Consider the following 13,481-nt stretch of genomic DNA (forward strand, 5'->3'; position numbering starts at 1 on the left):
TGTAAACATCAAACGTATTAGGCGCCTCCAATACCTAGAACATTCATCAGTGAAATGGCTAGTATCTCATTCGTCATCTGATAAACAACAATGATGAGCTAGAAAGCCAACTCCATTCACTTTAGTCATGCACCCCACGTTTGGAGGTGAGGTAAGATGCCAGTCTCAAAAATGACAGGAGCAATGTGAAAAAAAGTGTAAATAAAACTAGTCACTGCATTCACTGAAGACAGGAGATTCTTATGTAAAATTGAAATACAGGTATGTACCTTAATATTACACTACATTTAAAAATATCTTGCACTGTTTACTTACTGTATTTGTTTTTAAGCTGCCTTGTAAGAAAATATATTATGTGGCTTATATAATTAAACCTATAAACTATTTATAGGATGTGTGAATCACACATATATTCTACGTGTTTATATGGACTTTACTGTACACTTAGTCTGGCACTACTTTGTTATGGAAAATGAAGAGCATTGACCGGTCGAACGTTGTTTTTTTTTCTTTTTTGGTTTTTTATATTTTCATTTCTTTGGCAAATTGAAACTGATAACAGCACCATCATCACCACCACTGCTTCTTATTTAAAGTATAAACCAGTGTTTCAGGTTACAAAAAAATGAAACATTCAATAAACCATCTACAGGAAGAGTTGGGAACTACAGTTTGGAAATATCCCTCAAAACATGTTCACATCTTGGCTGTACATCTAACAACCTGCTCTAAAAATGAAGCGGTGTGGCAATTTAAATATATCTTGAAATATAAGAAAATAAGAAAGCTAAATACTGTATGTTCCCCCAGAAAACATATACCTCTCAATTTTCTTTTAATATTTTCTTTAGTTGTATCATGTTTCCTGTGTTAGTTTTTTTCTGAAAGGCATCAAGTAAGAAATAGCTTAGGTGCACATAGGAACCCTACAATTACAAGTGTTTGGTTTTTTATATTTAGAAATACTAAAGGAAACTTACATTTAGTGACCAGTGTTTAGACTAGAAGTCTGGGAAACCTGCTGCAACAAGGAGGAAGAAAAGAAACAGGATGGCAGAGGGGGGCTGTCACAATAAATAAATAGTATGTTGTTTCTGATTTGCTGTCAGATCATCTAGTTGCCCTCTAGAAATAACCATGTACCATTTTTAATAGCGTCATACTTTTCTCAGTTTGACAGAAGTTCCATCCACAATACAACAGTTTCTGCTGAAATAACAGTGAATAACACTGAGCTTTATAACATGGCAACAAGTGTCCTCCTATTCGTTTTAATAATCATGTCAAGGGTATCCATAAATTCAAACCACTTGCATAGGTATAGATCCTTGGACATATCAATGTTAAAGCATGAGTGTCAAAAATACTTTGGCATTGAAATATTCATTTTTTTATGGTTGCTATGTAATATTCAAATATTAATAGAAATTAAACATTATACAATAAAACTGATTATAACATTTCATGTCTTCATAATCTCGTAATCTGTTTTGGGGTGCCATAGTTGCCCCCCAACTTAAAAGCCCCTACCTTTAGTAGCTGTCAGCCAGTAAGCAACAAAACTGGGTTTGAAAGTTGTTTGTGTTGAATAATTTCCTTTTCAGAAAAATGAATTCAAGCTGTGGAAATAAACAAAGTAAATATGCTTTTTTTGTTTTCTTTTAAATGTGCCCTTAAACCAAATCACAGAGCCATGTGCCAGTATTTGACAATACCTTGTAGTGGCTTAGCCTTACACAAACACCATTTAGATCAGTCAATAATGGCAGTAGAGTGGTTAACAGTGTGGCTGCTGTCATTAGTAGGGAGAACAAGGTGCTAGTCAGCAATGTTCCCAACCTCAGAGACTTCATGAACAAAGTGCAAACTTCTAAACTGTTGGCTGCTACGTTATTATTGCACTAGAGCTGATCTTTCCATTTACACCTGTAGACAAGGGACTTGTTTCACACACCCGAGATGGAGGGGGCTGGGGTTTATCTTGTGCCTTGCACCTGTGGGAAACCTACATTAGGCATGTTTGTGATCAGATCAAGTTTCAGAGAGCGAAAGCTTATAGTCAAAAGAACTCCACAGGGGGTGGGCGGCTTAATGAATTGATTATTTGATGCCTTTCATCTTTAGAGCATCAGTTTAGTTCTGAGTATGCACATAAAGGGGTGCATTCACCAACCGTGAACAAGACCATACAACTGCCAGCTCATCCTTGCCAAATGCTCTTTGCATGGCAATACCCTACAGCAGCACCAGAAGTAATTTCATAACAGGTAACAACATTACTCCTATAGTGTTGTCTTTGAAATAACTGCTGAATCTGAGAACAGTGATAATATTGCTAGTGTCAACAAGAGGTTATAAAACCTTTTAACTCCTATTTTTTTTTAAAAAAAATAGAAAAACACCTGTTAGTTTTACAAACTAGAACCAATGAGTAGTTCAAGGTCTCTTAAACACACATTGTTTCTACCTTTTACCATTAACGTGGTTCCTCCTTTTATTACAGACTGGAATCTTCCATTTACTGTGGCACTGAAACGGTTAAGGAGACACCACTAACAAGTGTACCTGAAGTAAAAAGCAGAATATTCCAAAACCACCACTGAGAGAAGTATTAAATATTCAATTACCGTGAATCTCTTTAGAGAAGGAGAAGATGAGTGTGGTGCCACAGTCACCCACACATCCACCCCCCTGGAAAAAAGCTCCCTCCCTTGTGTAGTGCTGAGGCACACACTGGCTAACCATTTTAAGAGAAGCCTGCACTGTGGTTACCAGGGCTATTCCTGCTCGGTATATAAGCAGTCTCCAATGTTGTCACTCTTGAAAAGAACTCACTTCAAAAGCGAAAATATATACCTGACCTCATAACCTAGAAACTGAGATCCCTGTTGTGTGTTTAATGAAACTCACATCTGGAATTACCTATTGTTTCCCTAGAATACGCTAATAGGGCTGGAAAACCTGAGATTTGTGTGGGTGTGTGTGTGTGTGTGTGTTTTAAAGGATGGCGTCAAGTTTCTCCCTTGGTATATGGTGTAGGACAGGCTTCCACAGCAATGGACCCATGCTTTTTTTTATTCCTAATGGAATAAAACAGTCAAATCATTCCATAATTTGAGGGTTTTTTTTGTATTAACCTTGGAAATAACCAACAATCCTGCATTCTGTGATCTACAGAATATGATTCCTTAAATCTTACCTTTTTGTGCACTTCCATCCAAGAGGTACAAGGGTAGCTACAATGCCATGAGGCAGTCATTCCAACAATGGTATATAATAATTTATTTCTTAGCAGACGCCCTTATCCAGGGCGACTTACAATTGTTACAAGATACCACATTATTTTTACATACAACTACCCGTTTATACAGTTGTTTTTTTTTTTTTACTGGAGCAATCTAGGTAAAGTACCTTGCTCAAGGGTACAACAGCAGTGTCCTCCACCGGGGATTGAACCCACGATCCTCCGGTCAAGAGTCCAGAGCCCTAACCGCTACTCCATACTGCTGCTCCATACGGTATTCCAGTGGTACCATCTTCATCACCACTATATCACAGTGGTGTAAACCAATAGACACAATCCCTCAGAACATAAGAACATAAGAACATGTACAAACGAGAGGAGGCCATTCAGCCCATTAATGCCCGTAGGTTCCTACTAGCTGATTAATCCCCAAACCTGTTGGGTCTTAGATGATCCCAGTGGGGATCAGCATCAACAACATGACTTGGTAACCCATTCTGTAACTTCACCACTCTCTGTTTAAAGAAGTGTCTCCTGCTCCTTGTCCTGTCTCCCCTTTTTTTCGAACTGTGTCCTCTGTCTCTGTACTGCCTGGAATCTGGTCCATAATATACACAATGTCAACAACGTTATGTACGTTGAAAAAGAAGCACTCTAAAGCAGCTAAAAGGAAATGTGGGATTACATGAGCTTGACTCTTGCAGTCTCTCATCAAAACTTTAAAATGCTGCTTTTGTAGTATTATTGTGTATACTGTTATTTAAATCTGCTATTTAAATGGTCTGATTGTGGTAGTTGTATGTGTGACATGCTATACAGATGTATTGTGGTTTGTTCTTTTTTTTGCTATGTACAGTGCTTGTATAAAAAGCGCTATATAAATGCAGTAAATAAAAAAATAAAAAAATAAAGCCCATTCATTTTTTAAGACTTCATTAGCATGTGTAACACATCTAAAAAAACATTTGAAGGTTTCTGCTTCTAAGTAATTTTCACATTCATAAAACTGTTAAGCATACTAAAATTATTGTTCAGTTTAAGGTATTTTTGTGTCCTTTTAAGAATTAATAGAAGGTCGCCATCTGGTGAAATATGGTGGTATTGTAAGCGTGCTTTCTTTGGTTTCCTGAACATTTGTTTACCTGATAAGGCCTATCTTCTACAGCCTTCAGTGCTTCATTGGGGTCTTCCTCTGTCACTGTGAACGAAACCGGTAAGAATTTATGATTATCATCTGACAGCTCAACTGTAGCCAAGGAAAAAAATGATGTAAAAAGGGAATCTCCTGTTTCCAAATGGTGTTTTGCTATACTGATAACATTTAACAGGAAATAGCCAGAGCTGATATTTTTTAACTATAGGAAGATAACATATCAACCTTCTAAAGGAGTGATAACCAAGCACACCAACATTAGCACACATTTTGGTATTTCTCTTTTCTATTTGCATATTTTCCCCAGGTTTTCTCCCTTTCTTATCCACTGCTGACTCAGCATGCACATTGCCTTTCTTTCTTGTAACGCCTTTTAAAATGATATTGTCCCCCATTTTAAAGTACAAGGCGCAAACAAAAGGATCCCAGTAAGTCTTACCTAATGTATATTATGACCCTGAGCAAGTCACTTGTGACCCTGAGCAAGTCACTTAACCTCCTTGTGCTCCGTCTTTCGGGTGAGACGTAATTGTAAGTGACTCTGCAGCTGATGCATAGTTCACACACCCTAGTCTCTGTAAGTCGCCTTGGATAAAGGCGTCTGCTAAATAAACAAATAATAATAATAATATATTGCCATCATTTTGTAGGTTTCAGATTTTCCTATAGGAAAAAAAAGCACATTTTGGTGAATTTGATATGTTGGTGACAGTTTTTGAAGCTGTTAGACAAGAATGTTTATTGAATGCTCCACATATTTCAGTGCTGTACTTCATAAATGACAAATATTTAGAATGTTCAGGGGGTTTTTTTCTGGAGAAAATGATATAAAAAAGTGTTACTTGTGTTACAAAACATTGGGAATTGTTTTTCGTACAAGGACTCAAACTCATGTTGAGTGTGTTCAGCATGGGAAAGAGGGCAAGATACATTCGCCATTTGTATTGTTTACAAATGCTATAAAAACACCTTTAAAAATCAAATGCACATTTGAAATAATGAGTGCTTCTTTTATACAGGAAAAACTTGAGATCTGTGAAGTGATGATAATACAGAGCAAATAAGATTTACTGGAATTGTTTTGTTAGCTATGTTAATTAGGGGCGACATGATTGATGTCTTTAAAATCCTAAAAGGAGCTGACATAGTTAACCCGGATCAATACTTCAAGCGCAGCACAGAAACCAGGACCAGAGGACACACTTGGAAATTAAGTGACTTAGGACAGAGGAAAGGAGACACTCCTTCACCCAGAGAGTGGTGAGGGTATGGAATGGGCTACCTAGTCATGTTGTTGAGGCAGAAGCACTTGGATTCTTTGAGACCCAACTTCACAGTGCTGAGATGAATCAGCTACTAGGAACCGGATAAGTTCAGATGGGCCAATTGACCTCCTCTCATTTGTACATTTTCTTTTGTTCTAATATTTTAGAACATGACTCAGAGCATGTCCAACTAAGGGTTTCAACGACTGACTCTTGGTATCTAATCCCTCCATGGATTGTCTGTCACATGGTCAAATGCAACAAAACAGGAAACAGCAGTCTGGGTTTGTATTTGGAAATATCGCCATATTTGCATTCAAGTACAAAAAAAATGGGGATGGATCTAGTGTTTAAAGAGGTATACATTATACACTATTTAAACGAATATCAACAATACTTTAAAGGAAAATACACCCAGTACTTTCCTGTTTCCTTAACGGCTTCGCTCTGTCCCCAATTAAAAAGCATCCTTAACATGAAATCTTAATTCAAGTCTGAATAATTTCTCTGTTTAGCATTTACATTCTCTAATTGATGTGTTCATAGTCCAAATATTCAGTCCCTCCCACAGGCTGACATGGAGATTTCAACTGTTTCAGCTGATGCTTTTTAACAATAGGATCACCTCCCAGTGCATTGTCTTATCACTTATTTAAATTCGAGAACAGGGGTATTTCACTTGCTAATTTTGTAAATAGCCATTGCTGACACACTATGCCAATTGTCTTTATTGCACCACCATTTACATTAAGTGTTTTTAAAGTTCATTTTATATATTTACTACTGTTCAAAATTATTTTGGTATTGGATATTTTAAATATCTGGGTCTAAGCTCATACACACAGTTGTATCACAAACCAATTTTAAAACACAGTATATACTGTTTACAGAGCAAGTTTAATTAGATCAACTTTGTATTTTAATTAGGATAGGTTAAACAGAGTGATTTTATTGCTGCTACAGATCAGTAAATAACTATTTTGGTTCTATTTCCAAAGTAAAGAGATACTCTTAAATACTGTATAGGAAGGTCGGGTTTGGGAATTGTATATTGTGCATTGTAGACTGTTTACAGATTCATGTTAGCTACATGCAGTGTGACATGTAAGGTTTGATTGAACTTTCTGATGTCCATATTATGCATTAGCCATTTTAAATGTAAAAAAAAGTAACCAGGTTATTTTTTCACGTAAAATATAATCTGTTACCACATTTCGTTACATGTCTGAAAAACAAACCATTGCGGTTATGTTACTGAAAAAATGTAGTCAGATTACAGTATCTTGTTACATGTAACTCATTCCTCCCCAACACTGGCTACATCAGTAAAAGACTTGCTGATCAGCAGTGATGCTGTAGCCTATACTGTAGCAGAGAATGGTAATTAAATATGTTTATCTTGCACGGTTAATGGATGCAAAATAGAAGGTTAATCGCACGCTGATAGTCCACTGTTTTCTCAAGCAAGTGATGTATGAGGGTCTACGCAATTGCCAATTGTCACAATTATTTCTAACTACATTAAGCATACTGCATAATCAAATACAAAGTTTACCTGTAAATGCAGTAACTGGCAGAAAATGCCAAACAAGGCAGAACTGACTGTGTTTCTCCTTAAAACACATTTACCAAAATATTTGGAAATTCTTGAGAATTGTCAACTGAAATTAAGTTCTGGTCCCTGCTTTACTCAAAGGACACTGCAGCTTTGGAAAGAATCAAGGGATGAGGAACTACACAAATCTCACGACTACAATGTTCTGAAGCTAGGATGAGGGAACCCAGTCTATTTACAAAGAAAGGCTTGGGGAAACTGGAATGAAATTATTACAATGTTGAAAGGAGTTAACCCGAGTCAATATTATAATCACAGGGCCAGAGGACACAGCTGGAAATTAAGTGGACACCAGGAGTGTTTAGCTAAGCATTTTCAAGTTCTAGCTAATAAACTGGATGGCTAAACATGTTTACCAAACACCAAACACCAAACACCAACCACCAAACACCAACCACCAACCACCAACCCCAACCCCAACCCCAACCCCAACCCCAACCCCAACCCCAACCCCAACACCAACACCAACACCAACACCAACACCAACACCAACACCAACACCAACACTTATACACATAAGTATTAACTACTTAACACCAACAAACTAAACAGTTCAGGCCTGGTTTATATACTTGCCTGTCTAATTGCAGGCAGGTGTTCCTAATTAAATTAGTGCCAGGTGATTCCCACCCTGGCTCAATCCCCAATTGACCTTGTGTGTCTGTTTAAAAAGCAGCCACAAGACCCACATTTCCTAGTGTGCAGTTCCTCTGTCCTGTCATAATAGGCTTTTGAATAAAATACTATCCAAATATATAACCCTACACAGTGGATGTTCAAAGGATTTTGCAATATTTTACAAGAGTTATTAGGTTTATTGAGATGGATACTTTTATATAGAAACTTGATAAACAGCATCCACTGAAGAATAAAGGAGGTAAAAGTTCAATATGTTTACTGGGCAATTCCATTGATAAAAGTATCCAATGTATTTAACAGTGTCTGTAAATATAAAAATATTAAATATTCTGAACCTGCGTCACTAGTATAATATCACCCACTGGTTCAAGATTATCTTGTACCCTTGAATTGTAACTGCTATTCTATACAATTATGAACTCCTAAAAGTAACATGTATTTGTGCTTTTGTGCTTTGAGGCTAACAGAAATATAAAAATGTAATATTGTAATTTGCAAGCCATACAGTTTATTTTGAAATACAGTACCAGTATACAACTTTAGGAAACTGGAAATAACATTTAAAGATGAAGTACACTGTAAACAGCAAAAAAAAAACCCAAAACCCATATGCCCCTTCATAGACAATAGTCATGTAATGCTTGTCCGCAGCTATTTTCTGTAGTATTGTAATTTAAACTTAGCTAGGCAACCTGACCAGTAAGAGATCATTTACATGTAAGCATGGCCAGGCCCATATAGAGAAATTTGCAGCCCCCACCACCTCCTATCCCCTCTTCCTATTTGAGATTTAAGCAGAAAAAATGTAAATGGATTTTATTAATCAGTTCGAACCTAACTTAAAGATCTCTGAAGCAAAAATCAACTCTTTATTACTGTGCACGCTAAACCAACTTTGCGCTTCAATAGTTAAAAAAAAAGATTATATTAAAATACCATCACAATTAAAAAACTAAAAGTGAATGCATGCTGGTTGTACAATAGGTAGGCTACCTCTAAAAACACCCACTGTAAATCGACTGTGGAAAGTGGAAGGTACTGACTGAACAGCTGTCCCAGTCCGTACTGCATTAAAATGCATAGGAGTCATTTTAAAAGGGAAATGTTTTGTTTAAAACATATCAAAATATGGTCATTAAAGTAAATTAATGTGACTCTTAAGTGCAACACTATAAACGCTGTGTTATTTTTACTAATATTTATTTGGAGATTAACTGTGTATTAGTTTTTTTATAAACGAGTCAAATATGACATTTTGATCTCTTTGACATCCTGCCGTTTATACTTATTACTTAAGTGTTATAATGTATAGATTCAATGTATATCGCTTTGATTAATGTTTGATTGTTTATCTCTAATTTTGCTCTACAACATTTAATAAACTAAACCGCTGCGGTACTTTCAGAATTGCTTGGTGCGTTGGGCCCCCACTTGCTTCTGCAGCAAGTCGTCCGCGGCGCAGAGACGGGCCAGTCAAACTTGAATGCGCATCACTTACTCCCACTTGTGTATCTCCAGAGCCACCCATGATAGGTGAATAGAGGAATGTCTTCCTGACACAAAGCAGCATTAACCAATCATTGTCTTTTTGAGTGATTCATAGGTTGTTTACGGCTTCAACATAACCCCTAAAAAAATGACGATAATTTTATTTCATGTTCTGATTGGCAGATCTGCTGTCAATCGGGTTTGTGAAAAGTTGCAATTATTATTTTATTCACCAATGTCTTGCAACAGAGATTAACCTTGCGTAATATAGTAGTCTCCAGCTAAGAGAACACCCCTCCGGAAGAGAAGGGTTCTCTTAGCTGAGGTGTTCTTTGACCACCAGGCACACTATGAATCAATAAATAAATACATATTTGCATCAATATATGAAATGAACAGAATAAGTAAGAGAAAAGCAACATGCAAGTGTATGTTAATAAACTATAATAATAAAGTAACAGACAAACTAACGTTAATAAACTAACTGTCAAACTAAATCAACACAGCACCCCTACACATGTTAAAAAATGCAGCAGCAGCTCTAGATGAATTGTGAATATCTGTACAGGAGCAATATTCAAGACATGCACAAAATGAACAGAATGGTGAAGTAATTCACAAGAATGGAAAACACCAAATTGGTCGCCAACTTGTGTCTGATTCAGGTTTTTTTCAGGAGCTCAAACAATTTCCTACTTCTTGTAGCAAGAGAAACAGTGGCGTGTTTAGCAGTTTGTTTACATGCCATTTTGTAGCGATGTGATGCACTCGTGGAAGTCAGAATACAAAACGATGCAAAATGAGATGACGTCGGTTCTGGAAAGATTGAATAAACCAATCAGTGTGCCGCACACTCTCGCAATGACAAGTCACATTTGAAAAGATGGAATAAACCATTTTAATTTAAGTCTGATGATGATGAGTTAGCAGGTTACAAAACAGTACTGTATCAGTTGTGAATGAATCACTAGCGGTGCCAAAAAGGTGTTCTTTTAAGCGAAGTTCCTGTTCCTTTAAGTGGAGCATTTACAATGGGAAAAATGTGTTTCACCACACGGGTGTTCTCTTAGGCAAAGTGTTCTCTTAGGAGGTGTTCCTATACACGGAAACTACTGTAACAGATATCCTGTTTGTAAATAAAAATAAAGCTTTACTGTAAAGTGTTTCTTTTGAGACTGCACATTTGAGACCTTAATATTGAACGGAATTGTGTAACCGTTTGTAGAAATATTTTGTTTAGCTTCAATCATTTTAAGCTATTTGCAATGATTCAAGACACCATAATTAGTAATCTTAGCCTTGACAAAATTCCCCAGCTCATCTGGGATTCCTCTTAATTCTTGAAGCATTGTTTTTTTAGTCATTGATGGACAGGAGCCCACAAAGCCTGCTCACATCTCCCTGCATATCCAGTGCAGTGTTTGTGGTGCACAATTCCCAGCCTGTGCTTGCCAAGTACCTCAAATTCAGCCCAAAGTGTATGGAAGGAATCTTCTACAAATCCCTTGAGTTCTCTCAAAAATGTGCTTAATGAGCTGATGTTTCTAAATGTAAGCCACCCATTTTCACAAGTGTTGTCTGGTACTATATGTCATACTGTGTAACAGGCAGCATTGTGTGATACAGACTCTATAACCAATCCTTCAGATGAGCCTGGCTCTTTTGCATAGTACTGTGGTTTGCTTGTGTGGGGTCACTGATTCACGTCCAGCCTCCGTCCTGTAACATTAGTGCGCAGCCGATTGCTGAGGTTAAAGGGGGAAGAGTGGAATGGGCAGTGTTGTGTGATGCACTGCTGTTACAGATTCTGACCTCTATTGATGAGATGAGGTTAAAAGCTCTAGAAAACACAAATGCAGACTAGCCTGACTCATGGTTAAGATGCTTGCTTGTGGGGTGCTCTGTGTAGCCATATTTGTCCCAAAGAATTTGAACAGTTGATTCATATGAATTGTACACTTTGCACCATGATAACATTATTAAAGCTATGGAACACTGTATAACTACATGCACCCTTCAGTCAGTTTAAAATCCAATATTACATACATATTCAAATATGGGCTGGAGAAAACTATAGTCCTTGTTTCCGGACGGCAGCGCAGAATCCAGTTCAGCTCTTGGGGCTCATATTTTTCCAAGGCTTCGATTTGGATTCCAGTTATTGCTGAAGGGTGGCGACAGATGTTTTCATTACAACGTTTGTGTTTTTAGGGTCTTTTTTGTTTACATTTTGGTTAAAGCTCATCTTCAGAAAGGTGAGGAAAACAAGCTTCCATTATATGTTTTGTTTGTGATGTGAAAGGTGAGAACGTCAGTGTAGGTTAGAGCGGTTGCTATGAGAGTATGTAGTGTTGCTATCGAATAACTAAAGTATGTGTACCACTGCTAGGAATATAAACTGTTGTAGGGACTTTGTGGGGGCTACAGTGCTGTCAAGTGATGGTGTTTTAACGAATCACAGATTTTAAACCAAGGTCTAATAAAGGTATTTATAACATGTGATCATTACATTTGTTACCAACCAAAAATAATGCAATTGAAATTCAGTGTTTCAAATGCATTTCTGGGACTCGTAGCCATGATAGCTTTTTCTGTAATTCATGAGATCTATTAACTACTCTAATATCAACTTAGATGAAAAATGTTTCGACATTGTGTTGTTTTCACAGTGATTCTGAAGGGTTATACGCATACTGTACTTATCAGTGTTAGAATTTACAAAGGTGTCATTCCACATTGCAACAAATTAAAATCAAGCATTTCTCATGGTAGATCAATCACTTCTTATATTTACCATGTGCTGAAATGTACCCCCCCCCCCCCACCCCCCCCCCCCCCCCAAAAAAGTTTCAGTTGTTTTTTTTTGTGGAGGTTCCACACTGGTTTGCCCCCTAATAATACTGAAATGAATAAAGGGTTTTAGTACTAATGGACTCCAGCGTGTATATTCCTTATAGGTTTGTATATGGAAAGGATCCGACTTTTCAATACCCATTCTAGCCAAAGCAATTTTGATCTGGTGGCTAGAGCATTGCTATCTCAAGAATGTCACACTGATAGTATGTATTGTTTGCAGTGCTAACTTGAAATGATACCAGTTTCAAGATTCATACGGAATATACACTCTGACCCTGAAACTCATTGTACAAGCTCAACATTCACAGGAAATCGTTACATTTTTTATTTTGTTCTCCAAGCCCTCTGACCTGTGCATATATTCAAAAACCCTCAATACATTTGTGCAGAGGAATTTTCAATGCTTGTAGATTTCTGCCTAAAGTTAATGTAATTCCAATGCTGTAAGAGGCAAATATAGAGAAATAATCAACATGTTCTTTGCTAGTAAAGTGGTTTAGCTAACGGTCATTTTCATAAATCTTACCTGTCTTGCAACTCTATTCACAATATATGTTTCAAATGTGCAATTTTGAAATCAATTAAAGCAAACATTGTATTTGCATTTTAAGTTAAAGCAAACATTGTATTTGCATTTTAAAAACAGACATCTGGTGGTACGCAAGGTTAAGAAAGTTCTTTGTTTTCCTGCTTTGCTGACCAGTCTGTTACTGCTTCAATTCCTTGGTCATTTCACCCCAGCAGTGTCTTCTGGGGTAAATTATCATACTGGTTACAGAAGGGGAAGCAGCTGGTTGGTTACTGAGAGAAAAGAAGAACCTGAAGGGGTGGCTACAATTTCAATCTCCAGTTGAAATGCAAGAACATGCAACACAATGTGACAAAGTGTACTTGCAAACTAACCTGGTATAGAACCAGTGTCATGTTTTGAAAGTACATGGTTTGTGTCAGGATCATAAAACAGTCCCTGCCCCATGTAAAAGGTGTATTATGTACAAGGTAGACTGCATGAGTTTTCTCTAACGTTAGAATAGATGATGTTCTTCTTATCTCTCTCCTGCTGGAGGACTAAATTAGCAAAAGAGTCCAATTTACACGCAAGGAAGACAGTTGCACAAGGCTTTTGTAATACCTGTGCTGAAACAATGGGCTTTGTATATGAAAGGACATCATTGGTATGGTTTTAAGTTAAATGTGTAAATTGTGAATCAGACCTTAAAA

The sequence above is a fragment of the Acipenser ruthenus genome, chromosome 28, assembly GCF_902713425.1.
Source record: "Acipenser ruthenus chromosome 28, fAciRut3.2 maternal haplotype, whole genome shotgun sequence".
In the NCBI taxonomy this organism is placed as follows: Eukaryota; Metazoa; Chordata; class Actinopteri; order Acipenseriformes; family Acipenseridae; genus Acipenser; species Acipenser ruthenus.